Raw genomic sequence first — 15,774 nt, forward strand, 5'->3', positions numbered from 1 at the left:
AGTTGCTGACTCATCTTCAAGTGTCTTAGTAAAGGTATATATAGTATCAACACCCATATATTTGATGTTGCAAGTTCCTTCGTGATTTGGTTCATTGATTGCTTGTATTTGACACACTTGTGGACATGACTTTGATGGTTCTGTTAATCCCTATCGTCTCTTCCATTCAGCTTCCTCTGGACTGATGACTGGTTCTATTTTTGTAGCTTCTAATTCTTTTTTTGTAGTTCTGTACCTGATTTGTCCCATCTCATTAGAGGTAGAGTTAGTAGGTCAAGAAATTGCTTGTGTCCTTTCTTCCTCCATTTGTCGTTCATAGTCTTCTTGTCTTTTTAGTCTTATTTCTTCCATTTCTTTTTACATTTTTAGGCATATCAGCTCTTGTGCATCATCTGTGATATCACTAGATTCTTCAGGGGTTTCTATAGTAGATGTATCTGAGAGATGGTCAGGACCCCATTCATACTCATTTGAATTAGTTTCTGAATCATCTACTTGTTGTCTGCCAGTATATGTGACCGAAATGTTCAGCGGTGCAAACAATTCTCTGATTCTGTATACTTCATCTCTCATATCCTTTGGGACTTCTACTTCCTGTGGTATTATAGCTGATATAAGTGGAACTTGATTACCATCTGTTTCCTCTCTCTGGGTGGACAATTCTTTTTGATCATCAACACACTCTTCCTGAGTTTGTTGAGTATTAATTTCTTGTGTTGTTAAAGGTAGTACCTTTTTCTTCCACTTACATTGATGGTGGGACATGTTCTTATGATCTGATTGCTTTCTTGGATCATATCCTAGTCCAACTTTATCATTGATAGACTTAGTTTGTAACTGAATAGGTTCAACAATACCTTTTTGATGTTTTCCTAGAGGACCAGTACCTGAATATCCCATGCGTTGAAGCATCTTATAGCCTGGACCATATTGTGTCGGAGAAATCTCACAATATCGTATTTCTTTGTTTGCACTGTCTTCTTTGAAAAGCAATTTGAGAACATCATCCTCTTCTATTTCACTTGCAAGGGAAGTAGAGGACTGTACAAAGACACCATCATAAATGACTTTTGGAGTTGAAGTTTGTGGCTTCATAGCCTCTGATGGTTTTCTCGACTGTCTTGGTGATGGAGGAAGAGACATTAGTGAGAGTATAGGCTCTATTTTGTATCCATCTATGCCAGTGTTTGTGATTTTCAATTTCTTTTGTAAATCTTTCAACAAAGATTCTAAACTTTAAGTTGTGGAGGCTGCTCTATTATGAGGAGCAAAAGCATCAACACTCTGCGTTAATGCATTGCAGGTATAACTTGTATCGACAGGAATACTGACTTCAACTCCATTATAAGGAAACTTCAGGCATTGATGATACGTAGATGGTACTGCTTTCATTTCATGAATCCATGGCCTGCCTAGTAAGATGTTGTATGAAAGATGAAGTTCCAAGACTTGAAAAATGACATCTCTTTCTACAGGTCCTACCATGATCGGTAATCACACCAGACCCTTAGAGGTTCTTTGTTCTTCATCATAAGCCTTGATTGTTATTTTCTTTGTTGGATCAATAACATTTGCAAAAAATCTGAGCTGTTTCAGTAGATTGTATGTATAAATATTCAACCCAACGCCTCCATCTATCAAAACACATTTCACTCAGTGTTTATGGATCATGGCTTCAATGTGTAATGGCTAGTTATGTGGGTGACTCAGTGAGTTATCATCTTCTTCAGAGAAAGTGAGATAATGAGGTGAAGTCAGGTGACCCACCATAGATTGAAACCGATCTACGTCTAAATCTTTAGGGACACTGGTGGTAAGTAGAGCCTTGTCCAGGACCTCTCTATGAGCAGAAGAAATCTTAAGCAGTTCCAAAATGGAGATTTGAGCATTGGTTCTCTTCAATTGTTTGACAATACTATAACCAGGAGAAGACAATGAAGCCAGTTGTTTTGATTTAGCCATGATTGTGTCAGTTTGTCTATTTGGTAGATTTGATGTTGTTTGATCAAAAGTTGAGGAACTAGCTCTTGGGAGAGTAATCTTCCTTTGAGCGCGAGTCATGGCATTAGCAGCTTGTGCTTGATTTTGGTGATCTGGGACTATGATCACATTGCAATATTCAATTTGAGTAGATTCAATCATGTTGATCACATTATCATTGTTAGTGTAAGTATAATTGACTCTATCTCCTCCCTTGGATTTTGAGGAATCTCCTTGTTCATAAGTGGGTAAGGGATCTTTAAAGGCCTTATGATCAGCATTAGTCGTGTGATTTCCAACAACGATCTTGCCTGTGTCAATGAGATCTTGGATTTCATGTCGGAGTTTCATGCATTTGTTTATGTTATGTCCCTTGTTCCGATGGTAGTCACAGTATTTGTTTTCTCTCCACCATTTGGGTCTAATTTCTGGGTCATATGGTCTAGAATTGTCTGGCAATGTTATCAGATTATTTGCCAATAAAGTTTTAAAAGTTGATTCATATGATTCATCTAGAGGAGTAAATCACGCTTAGGCTTTGAAAGCCAAGGTTTTTCTTTAAACCATTCTCTTGTTTTCTTTGGGGGATTCTCTGTTGTAGTTTCAGCTACCTTGAGTGCTTGCATGCCTTTGGCCAAGTTAAATATTGTGGATTTTGTTTTTGCTTGGATAGTATCTACCACTCCATCATTAACAACGTTCTTGTTGCTATATTTTCCATATTTCTAGTATTTACTCTTTTCTTTAGATCTAGAACCTTGCGATGTTTCTTTCCAAAGTGATATATCTCCCTTTTTGATAAGCACGTCTTCCATTATGAGGGCTTTATCCACCATTTTGTTGAATGAAGGGTGTACTTGCATCTGGACACCGTACTTCAATTTAGGGACTAAGTTGTTGACAAAGATATCCATTTTCTCAAGATCTGGGATAGTCCGTGAATATCTAGAGAACATCTTTCTCCATCATTGGAGGAAGGTGAGAAAGGGTTCTCCTGTCTTTTGTCTGGTATTGCAAAGCTCTATCATAGTGACTAGGTGACGAATGTTGTATGAGTATTTTTTGAAAAATAGTTGGATTAGTTCTTCAAACTTTTTTTATTCCTTTGGGTAGGCTTGCGAACCATTCCATTGCTTGACCGTGCATGAACTCCATACAAGCGGCATGAGGTACGTTTGATCGTGCATGAACTCCATACAAGCGGCACAAAACTCTGTGACATGATCTTGAGGATCTGAGGTACCATCATATTTGTCAAATTTCAGGATCTCAACTCGTGAAGGAAATGGAGACATGTAAAGGTTTTTGTCAAATGGGAATGGGCATATTGTGTCCAGAGAGTATTGTTTTGGCATTTTATCTTTGTCTTCTATTCTTGTGACCGCAGTTTGTAATGCTTGCATTTGTTTGCTTATTTTTCCCCATGGTGTCTCTTCCTCTTTAGTGATGAGGGCCTCCACATTATAACTAGTAGGGATTTTGGTGCCTTGCCTTGCTAATTCCAGGAAATAGTCTTCTTTTTCCCTAGCCATGATGACCTTCATCATTTTTTGAAATTGTTTATCATTCTGACATCTATATACTTCGGCTTCAGGAGGTTCAGGAAGCTCAGATTCAGTCGATGAGGAATCACTGTTAGTGGCATGATTGCTAAAGTTGTTGTGAGTGTATCATTTATTAGCTTCTCTTTCTTGTCTTTCCCCAGACATGATGGGAGATAGGGGTTGACCAAAGATTGGTATGTCGTAAACTAGTATCTGTGATGAGGACAGTTTATTGTAAAAGGGGTTTTCCACAAAGAATGGATTGTCTTTTGACACAAAGGGCATTTCTTTTTCTTTGTCCCTTTTGCTATGAGAATTTCTGGTTTGAACAGGCATTTGTAACCGACAGAACCAAGAGCTAGATGTGTTGCAAAAGTCAAGATCAAATTGTAGCTAGTAGTTCGTTTAACATAGTGACTGAGAGAAGTAACTAAGATAAGGTCTAGTTTTAGGAATGATCTATCCTGTGTAAGATGTTATCTAAGTTAACTTAGGTTTGATAAGATATTTGTTTGAACTAGCTTAAAGATGATCGACAAAATTGCGCAACACAATGATAGAGGTACACTATCAAGGTTGTTTATGCTCAAGAGGATGATAACCAGTTTTAGGCTCCCTGTAGACTGTTTTGGACAGGTTTGACTATTTTGGACTGGAAAAATCAGAGACTCGTACGACAAAATTTATGAAACCATTCGACAGTATAACAGGTTCAGGATGACGACAGTTCTATTTCGTATGAGTTGTTGTCTAGTATCATACGATAAATGGGTAGGTCTCGAACAACAAATAATTTTGAGCAGTTATATTTCATACGACATAAGATTTAGCTTAAAAGGATAGACTGCTGGGTTTCGTATGACAGAGAATTGAGATTTTCACAATAATTTAGTAGACTCGTACAACACATAATATGGTGCAGGACGACAAATGACTAGGCTCGTACGACTGTTAACAGGACAGAGAGAAAATTCTGAGTTTTTCAATGGTTGGGTATGACAACTGAGTATGACCAATTTTGAGATGGACTGATTTTTGACTAGGATAGACTAGTTTGTGACATGGACAAAGTTTTGATCATTGAGTTTGTTGATTTGTTTTCTCCATTCTTAGTTTGAGGGATGAAAACACAGAAAACATGTAGTATGAATAGTAACTCCAATCACAGCATGCAAACCCTATGGAAGTTGGTTTAGAGAAGAAAACCTTTGCTTGCTGACTTAGGTACACACCCAATAGCTAATCAGAATATGGCCACTGATTCTCATGCAATGGATTCTCAACGCCGTATTAGCTGACTCCAAACGTTAATGGGGGCACGATATGGAAAGTGTCCTGGGAGAGTTACTATCTCTCTTGTACAAAGATTATCAACCTTTCGGAGGTGAATTGGGTAGCTTCTAATTTTAATAGGATCTAGTAAGGGTTCCGTTCGGTGCGTCAAGGTATAAACTCAATTAAGAGGTCTCTTAGCCTTGAAAACTAAGGTTCAATATACCTGAAGGTACTGAGGAGAGCTATTCCCGAGCACTGCAGTTGACTTGATTTTCATCAAATCATGTTTATTTTATAGTGGGTTGGAGTACTTGGTGTTTAGACGTTCCCACTTAGGTCATTCCCCTCACACTGACCATAATGACTTTAAGAGTTTTTCAACCCCTCGGGAGGGCAGGCTTGCTAAAGATGTACAAATCTCAAACAAAGAAAAAACCTCAAGGGTCTAGATTTCTGATTGTCTTAGAAAGACAAGAGCATACTCTCCTACCTCTTGGAATTTTCCAAAAAAGCACAAAAGACAGATTTTTTCATTACCCAGATAGCAAGTAAGGTGCCTAAAAAAAAAAAAAGAATACATGATGTTTGATTGATTCCTCTTTAGGGAACCTGCAAAAACAATGCATTAGTAGTCATGTTGTTTTTCTTCTTTGACAGGTGTATGTTTGATTGATAAATTCTTTGACAAGTATCCTGCAAGAAACTAGTCAGGCTGTGAAAATCTCAGGCAGACAAAGGATAATTCAGGGTTAGCGTTAGCATAATCCAAATTTAATTCAAGAAAAACCCCGAAAAGTGAAACTTGCTTTTAATCTAACAGAGAATAGAATCATACGACAATTCTCATAAAATGGAATGATAGAAGAATTTTATCGTACGAGTTAGAAATCAATACAAAATGATAGAAGATAACAAAAGAAGTATGTCATATGAGTCCATATTATGATTCGTACGAGTTAGAAATTAATAAAGAATGAAAAAATATAACAGAAGAAGTATGTTGTATGACAAAATGAAGGCTTCAATATAATATCGTACAATGCAGTGAAACTTCTTGTACGATATTTCACAAAGAATGTACGGATGAAACTTGCAGGATAAAAAGAATGATTCTGAGATCAAAAAAGTAGTTTTCTGCCCCATGGTGGGAGCCAAAAATGTGTGTGTAAAAAGTGGACCTATATCTGTATCTGGAATACACAACACTTCAATTAAGTCATTACATGCATGGTTAGACAGATATAAACATGAATAATAAAACCATAAAAAATCGACCAATTGCCTTCTAGTAGATGTGAGTTTAGATTGCTCTTAGATTGCTAAGCTATCCAGTGACTAGACAACACCTAAACTAAGGATTTTTTTAAATCTATATGAGCATGAATATGAGATAAATGGATGCAAGATTTAAGCTAGATATGCAAGATTAATCTAACATGATTTAAGCAATATATGAGATAAATGATCTAAATATGTATGCAATATTCTCAATGAACCTAGAGCAAAAATAACATAATAACAATATATTCTCTAGGATTTTTGAATGAGAGATGAAGGCCTGAATTTATAGAAAATTCAAAAAGAAACCAAAGGCTGAGATCAAATGATGATGAGCGATCAAGATTTTCCAAGAGGAAGCACAATCCAAGCGAATTGATGTGATTGGATGTTTTTCTCAGTTTTAAAGGAAATTGAACTAAAATCAAGATAAAATCAAGAAAAAACTGATTTATTCTCTATTTCTTTTAATTTTAGGATTTAATTGTTTTAATTGCTTTCTTTGAGATTATCTATCAATTTTTTATTTGTTTTTTCAAGATTATCTCCAATTGATTTCTTTTCTCAAATTTTTAATTCTTTTTTGGTCAATTAATTCCTTTTTTGATTTATTCCCTTTTTTGAAGATTTGTGCTCATAATTTCCAATTCCTCTTTCTTGATTCGTTTCCTTTTTTGAAGATTTGTGGCAAATTGATTTATTTAATTAAATTAATTCCTCTTTTTGATGATTTAATGGCAAATCGATTTATTTAATTAAATACACAAAAGATATTTAATTAAAATAAATAAGATAATTGTTTAAAATGATTTACTTGGAATGATTTAATTAATTAAATAAATATTTAATTAATATTGATTGATTAATTTTGCCATGTGACATTTGATGATTTTAGAATTAATTGTGTGCTCAAGATTGATTTAATTGCCTTTGGTTAGGACCTTGGTGATGTTGTTGAGATTAGGGGCTCATGGTTTAGATAACCATTTTTAGGGTATTACACTATGCATACCAACATAGGAGACCGACATCATTGGGAGATCCGACAATCGATAATTCATTTTGTTATTTATGTATATATATAATGAGATGACATGTATAATCATTTTTGTAATATTTATGTAAGCCGACATGAGTCATGAAGGATTGTAAGGGTATATAGGTAAGCTGTTAGATCATTTTGTGATATAATTGGTAATGAGGATGCTATGCGATTAGATCAGTAATGCGAAGGTTATTCCGGTAATGGTTTAAGGTTTCATAATTAGAACAGTCAGAGCTTGAACCAGGACTCAATTAGGCATAACAGATGTATTAAATGAGTTTAGTTTTATGTTTTCTTATTCAAAGTGACCATAGTCAGTGAGATTCCTTTGTGTTGAGCAGTGTGCTCTAAGCGGTAAGCCTTTCTGCATGTGCAGGCCCCCATATTATGTATTATCTTTTCATATGGCCAGTGGATTGATATTGTGGGTCACAAAGCCCACCATGGTTTTTCCTCTTTGAGGTTTTCTACCTATAAATTCTATGTGTTATGGTATTAATTTGTGTGATTGGCTTATTGATTGCTTTATTTCTTTCAATTATATATGTACCGATATACGGGTTGGTGAATGCATGTTATAATAAGGTTAAATTTGAACATTCTGGTAGAACACTGATTCACCCCCCCTCTTAGTGTTCTTGGATTCCAACACTAACACCTTGTATGATTTCTCTTGTTTCATTTTGGCATGCCTGGTGGGACCCACGTCCCAAAAATCTAACATTTTTTGCATATTTTTTCATGATTTTTAGTTGCAAGTTCCGGATCAGCGTGGGTGTATGCAAATCAGAGCGTACATCGAAACTTTAGCATGTACACTTCTGGTTCAGTGTGTGCATCGATGCTTTAGCACGGGTGTTTTAAATTAAAATTTTTACTAACCTGTCATTTTTTGCAGGTTGTCATTTAGTGCGTCCGCTCTGTTAGAAAGTTTCTTTTTTTGTTAGATTAGAATTTCTTTGTGTTTTAATCATTCAAACTCAAAATAAAAGAAACAAATTTTTTTTTTTTTTGTAAAATCTGTTAAAAAAAAAAGGAAAAAAAAATCTTTCTTTTTGTAATTTTGTGCAATCAGCGCAAGAGTAGACATTTTGGCACCTGCATTTTGGTTCAGCGTGTCCATGTAATTGTGTTTCCCACCCTCTGTTAAATTTCAAAATTTGAACTTTTGAAAGTTTCTAATTCCCGCTAACCCTTTTTCCAGCGCGTATGCTCATGGTTTAGCGCAGACATCTCTGAGTCAATGCGATCGTTTCTAGTATAACTTCTATTTAATACTACCGAGAAATTTAAATTCTATTTTTTTTCTTCTGTGTATTCTATTTTATAGGAGCAAACTCTGTTTTAGCACGTACACAGGTGTTTCAGTGCCTGCGCAGGCTCTTTAGCATGTATTCTAGTATATCAGCGCTTCCGGTGTGTCCATAGGGTTTTTTGTGTTCTGATCAAATTTTGAGTTTTGCAGGTCTGTACGGTCGGTCCAAGACTAGAAAACAAAAACTACTAACTGTTTGTTTTGCAGAACGTTGGGAGAAGACTTATTTTTTCCACTAGTCTAGTTATCTTTTTATGCATTTCTAGATTAGCACACATTTAGTTTGGGCATTAAAATTCACAAGTGTCTTCTTTAGATTAGCAACACATTTCATTTTCTTAAGGGACAATAAACAACATGTTTGACGTGTCTTATTTTATTTTGATTGCTTGTTTTCCTACGTTGCCGATTTGCCTGGCACTTCGCACAAGCATTGGTGAGAGGGGAACGACCCAACTGGTAATGGGCTAAAACCAAAATCTACCGAACCACTATAAATAAATGTGTTTGTGACAAAAGTTGCAAGCAACGTGTGCTGATTAGTTCATACCGACACCATGTCTCCCCATAAACCCTATAGGGTGTAACCCCTATAGGCTGGGAGCCTTTCGTAACTACCGAGCATAAAGTGCCGCATGTATGGCCACATGAACGGATGCACAAACTAAGAGCTCTTGTGTTTAGAATTCAAAAACCCTCTAGTCATTGGCGCAGGACATTAGACCTCCAAAGTTGCTCACATTTTTTATGACTCTTAGTAGAGACACAAAATTTGCCATGGGGAGTTGTCATGGGAGCTGATGCTTGGCTGCCCCAGAGAAGTAAGTGCCGAGGGTGGAGCCAGTGGGGTCAAGCATCTAAGTATTTTCTATGAGTAAGTGTAGCTGGGAAACCAAGTGAGATCCATGACTATTGTCCTTTCCAACGTTGGGAAATGTCGTAAAGGTGAATGATTGTCTTTGAGTCACACTTGGCCAATGTGTTTTCTATGCTTGATATTTTCTTGCCAAGAGTAGAGTGATAAACAATTCCCTCATTTTTTCACATTTGTCAAACATTCTCAAGTCCAAATTTTCACACCTTACATTAGTCAAAGTCCAAACCTAGTCCACCATATTTTCACCTCATGTTTCATAAGCCTAAGTTGTATAAGAATCCCAAGAAGTCAATCCATCATCCAATCAAGAAGAAGAAGCTCACCCAAGCCTAACTCATTAGACGCTGTAAATTTTGGTATACCAACTGCAGACTCTTGCTCAAACATAGGACCTTTTTGCATTGATATCATGATTATATTCATGGTCATAGCAATGAGTTTGATGCTAGTGAAGAACTAAGAGTCTGTGCCCTACACCAAGGATCAGGCTTGTATTTCAACACCGACTATCGCTAAAATCAGGGTGGTTGCATTCCTTCATACAATTTTCCATCCAAACCTATCACTTATTGAGTCATTCCCATCCCAAGGACAATCTAGTCATCAATTTCTTCTATTCGTCATTATCACCTTTCTTTGATCTCTCATCATTAACATTTTCCAAGGAATCTCATCATTAACATTTTCCAAGGACTTAGCACACCAATCCTCAAATCAAATCAATCTTTAATCAATCATCTTTATTCAATCATCCTTTAATCAATCATCCTTCAATCAAATCAACCTCACACTAAGGTTTATACCTTGTGAAGTTTTATTTAGACCTCATCTTTAATCAATCAATCATTTGGCTTTTGTGCTTGGGAAATAATGTCCCCCAAGTAGCTTTGCCTCATCATTTGAGTCAAGCAAGACTCCTATCCTACATCTTTATTTTTTTTGGGATCATTAGTCAATCCCTAGTGGAAAGAGACTTTGATCATTATCCTAAGATATAAATTTTACCCAACTTGGTCGACACCTTGTTTGTGGTTTTCATCAAGCATCACCCACCTAAAATCCTCATCCAAGGATTAAGGTGCAATGTTAATCAAAATCTTATCCTAACCTAAGGACCCCATCAATCATTCTATCCAACTTCATCAAATTCGAATCAAATAAAAATCCAAAATCTTAGCTAAGTCCTTTCATCAAATTTTTCTTTCAACAAATCTTTCCAAAAGATTATTCTTGTATGGTCACAACTCGATCTCAAAAGAAGAAGATGGTCGAACAACAATATGGAATGTCAAACAATAGTGCCCTATATCAAGACCCTACACAAGATCCCACACAAAGATAAAATGTACAACCCGATATTCAAGATCCACAACCACAAGTGGACCCTAACATGGTTGATCAAGATGACCTCTCCCTGGAAGTGTGAACATTCCTAGAAGATTTGTATAATCAATAAATGATGGAGAAATTCATCCAACATAATCTTAGTGGTCTTCTAAAGACCCTTATTGAAAATGGAGCTCACCTTCCCCCTGATTTCAATAGATCCATTCTTGATCAAAAACCACAAGGAGAATTTTCTCCTAGTCACATTGTTGCTCCTATCATTCAGCCTCAATCAATAGCGCCCGCGGTATCCATCCCTGTGGTTTCTATCCAACCTTCTTCATTCTTGACATAAATACCATTATCCAACCCGATCACATCTATTCTCCAACATGCCTCCATGCCATCCTCTTCTACCCGATCACATGTCTCTATTCCACAATCTTCCATTCCTCTCAACAATACCACTAAGTTCATCAATACCTCTCTTCTTCCTGTCACAACAATCCACAGGTCATGACCAATTGTCACACAAGTCCTCGTCACATTGGTCATCATGTCTCAGATTCTCACTTCTTCATCCTACCAATACATTAGTGGTGGTGGTATACCTTCCGTGACTCACCAGGTACTCGAGGCAAACACGGTCCATCATGTCCAAGACCCACAACATGATATAATCAAGGAAATTCAAGACATGAAAACATCATCAAAAACATGAGGGAAGGGAGTAATAAAAGAAAAACCTTATTCATTTGAGGAATTTTGTCCTTGTCCTTATGATCCTTCAATATCAGTTGCACCTTACCCACTAGGGTTTGAGATGCCTAAGTTCACAAAGTATGAGGGTAAGGGGGACCCTTGAGACCATGTTCGTGAGTTTCACATCTTATGCCAAGAAGTCTCCTATAGCGACTTATATCTCTATAGACTCTTCCTTAAGAGTCTCATGGGAGACGCTCTTGCATGGTTCTCATCCCTACCTAGAGGTTCTATCACCTCGTTTCTGGACTTAGCAGAAAAGTTCATGGCCCACTACGCTTACAATATTGTCAATGATGTTTCAATGATGGACCTTTGTAACACAAAACCAAGGCCTGGGGAAAATATCTCCAACTTCTTGCAGACACCTTATCAAGAAATTCCAGTGGGATATTCCTAAACAACACCAAATCGAATTATTTTAGAAAAATCTTGTACCCGAACTATCAAAACCCTTGACTTCTTAGTGCATAAAGTCTTTCCAAAAGTTGACTAACAAGGGCCTAGCTCTTGAATGTGTCTTGTTAGAGGATGGCACTTTAAAGCATTATAAAAAATTGGGTCAGAATACCTCCTCTTATCACAATGATAAACCAAAGTTTTGGTCTAAAAATAAGAACATAGTCAACGATGGTGTCACTGATGCAAAGCGGGTCCAGACCATGGCTACCCCTCCAAAGTCCATCATCACTAATCACCAATTCAACACTCAATAAAACAATAAAAATTAATCTCATAGGCCCCCCTAAAATGTCTCAGTCCAGGGGCAACCACCCCGATCTAACAATCAAGCTCTAAGGGAGTATACTCCCCTTGCTGAGCCCACTGAGGTTGTGGTCCAAAAGCTTGTCTAGGCTGGTGCAGTTGTCTTTCCGATAACTCACTCGTTTGATCCTAACCAACCCAAGCCTAGGTGGTATAACGAGAATGAGTATTGTGATTATCATCGCATCAATGGGCATGACATGCAAAAGTGTATTAAAATAAAGAACTACATACAAGATCTTGTTGACAAGGGTGATATTGAGGTAGCAATAGAAAAATCTAGTAACAATAATGATAAACTCAAGATGTACCAGGAACCCTTCTCGAAACATGAAAAAGGAAAGGCCTCATCATCTAAAGCTGTGAACTACAATTATACCAATCATATATCTAGCTTTGACTTCTTGGTAGGTCGTATTGAGCCTGCAGATAACTATGCCAATGTCATCAATATCTAAGGAGCTAAGCCACCCCCTTCCCAAAATAGATCTAAGATCACTATTCAAGGAAGTCTCGCCCCTCCGCAACCAGCAAGCAGGCCCAATCCTTCTAAAAAAGTCATTCAAGGCATCGCACCTTCCACTTCCCACTCTCATAATGACTGCAATGTAACCACCTATCGTGGGAGAGTAACAGTCCAAGGAGCTCCCCCTCCACCGAACCCTCCCCCCATGTAATCCACCCACCAATATGATCTCCTTGATTATATTGGGAAGACCCTTGCATATATCTCCATCTTAGAGCTCCTCAAGACCTCCCCTATCCACAAGGAGATCTTGGAACAAGCCCTCCTCGAGTCATGTGTCCCTGACAACATCAATGCTACCCAATTCTAAGCCCTCATTGGAAACCTCGCTGCCCAACAATACCTTGTTTTCACTTCCAATGATGCTCCCGCTAATGATGATCATAATAAACCATTGCATATTGAAGCTCTTAACTAGAAACATAAGGTTAAACGCATCTTCATAGATGGTGGATTCGGACTCAACCTTTGTACATACAAGTTAATAAAGAAATTTGAACTTTCTGAGGATCTGGTTGACACGTCCGGGTGAATTACAATAAAATCCTATGATAATGCAGAAAGGGTTTACAAAGGAATGATCACTTTACCTCTTCAAGTGGGCCCTATTACAGTTGAGACCCCTTGCCAAGTTTTGGATCTTGACCTCCCCTATAACATTCTCCTCGGCCGCCTGTGGATTCATTCCCTCCAAGCCATTCCCTCCACTTACCACTAATGTCTTAAATTTCCCTTCAATGGTAGAGAGATCACTATCAGAGGTGATCCACAACCTTTTTATTCTTGCAAGCTCTTAGAGGGAAAACATCCATATCACTGCTCATTAAACAGACCTGCTCCACCTCCTCCATTTGACGCATCTAAAGCTGGCTCCGCCTCATCTCAACAAAACCTAAGATCAAGATCATAGACAATGGTTGTGGAGAATACAAACTTGATGATATCTTATTAATAGGCCATCTCCCCCTGTCTCCTAAGACATTTGGCAAGCCCAAAGAAATAAAAAAGGATCACAAATCCATTATACAATGTAAGGAAACCACCTTCAAGAAATGGGGCCCACTTGATGAGGAGAGTCTCAAGACAAATGTTTCTTCTTGGTTGTACCATGAAGAGGATGAATAACCAACAAAGATTCCTAAGAAGATGTATCCAAAAGCATCAACCATAGTGGATAAGATGGGTTATAAAGGACACAACTTGGGGCCAGAAGAAAAAGGAATTAAAGCACCAATAAATCCCATCTCATACATGTATAATAGGGGATTGGGCTACACTCTAGTACCTAAGATCACTATTGTTGGTACCACTTCCAAGTCCCTCCTTGGATGTCGAAGATTCTGATGAAGAGGAATTCCATGAAATGCCTTTTGAGTACGAAGGTGATATCTTCTTTGACACCCATATCAACACTGTCACCCCCATAATCTCTTCCACTCCACATGAGCTACAACTTGTCCATATCGAGCTTATATAATGGGACTAATGAGACAAACCCTCTTTAGACATATATGCTGATGATAATGCTCTCATGGCTCTCCTGACTATGCACAATTTAGAAGATTGTAATAGAGTTCATAGGATTCAATTATATGAGAATAGATACTTTGGTAGTCAGGTCAATGCCCTTAGTCGCAAAAAAGATAATAAAAAGAAAAATCATGATTAATTAGGTGAAGACCTTTCTGAGACACCTTTGAATGAGAAAAAATTAAAAAACTAAGGGGTGATCCAAAAGTGAAAACTTGGATTAGGCGCTTGAAGAGGAGGGACATGACCTCCCTACCTTTGTTCTTCCACAACGAGATAGGTCAACCTTACTAATAGAAGAAATGTACACAATCAATGTGGGCATTGAGGACACCCCAAAGAACATGCTCATTTAAGTCCTTTTTGGATCAAGAGAAATATAATTTTATCATTTTTCTCACATAAACAAAGATCAACTTCACTTGGTTATATGCTGACATGCCAGGCCTTGATCCCGACTTGGTAGTCCACAATCTTGCTGTCTGTCCAGATGCAAAACCAATGAAGTATAAATTATGCAAGATGCATCTGCACATTACACTCCTCATCTAAGTAGATCTTGAAAAGATGTTGGATGTTGGATTCATAAAACCAATAGATTATCCTGAATGGGTATCCTATGTTGTACCTATCGGCAAACCTGTTGGGGGCATCTGCATTTGCACAAATTTTCGAGATTTGAATAAAGCCCGCCCCAAGTATGACTTCCTAGTCGCCAACATAGACATGATTGTAGATCTCATAGCGGGACATGAAATGTTATCACTGATGGATGTATTTTCTGGATATAATCAAATCAAGATCACAGAGGAAGACCAACATAAAACAACATTTACAACACCATGGGGCACCTTTTGTTATCAAGTCATGCCTTTTGGTCTCAAGAACACTGGAGCCATGTACCAACGAGCAATGAAAACAATTTTCCATGATCTTTTGCACAACATCATGGAGGATTATGTGGATGATCTCCTAGGAAAATCCAAGACAAGACATGAGCACATTCCTATTCTAAGGCAATTTTTTGAAAGATTGGAAAAATATAAACTATGCCTAAATCACAAGAAATGCATCTTTGGCATCACATTTAGGAAACTGTTAGGTTTCATTATTTACCATAGAGGCATAGAGGTTGATCCTACAAAGGTGAAAGCTATAATGGAAATTCCTCCCTCGAAGACTCTTAGACAACTACACAGCCTCCAAGGAAAGCTCCAATCCATTAGATGCTTCATCTTCTAGCTCACGGATAAATGTCACCCATTTGTACACTCACTCTGCAAGGATACTGAATTCAAATGGGGCTACCTATGTCAAAAGGATTTTAAGAAACTCAAAGAATACCTTGCATCACTTCTGGTTCTTATGCCTCCCATTCCAGGACAACCACTCCTTTTGTACATATCAACTATTGTAGTGGCATTGGGGGCATTATTGGCACATATAGATGAATAGGGAAAAGAACATGCTATATACTACATTAGGTGCAGATTAGTAGGGTATGAGATCAATTATACCCCTATTGAAAGAGCATGCTTATCACTCATCTTC

This window comes from Cryptomeria japonica, chromosome 10, assembly GCF_030272615.1.
Source record: "Cryptomeria japonica chromosome 10, Sugi_1.0, whole genome shotgun sequence".
Classification (NCBI taxonomy): Eukaryota; Viridiplantae; Streptophyta; class Pinopsida; order Cupressales; family Cupressaceae; genus Cryptomeria; species Cryptomeria japonica.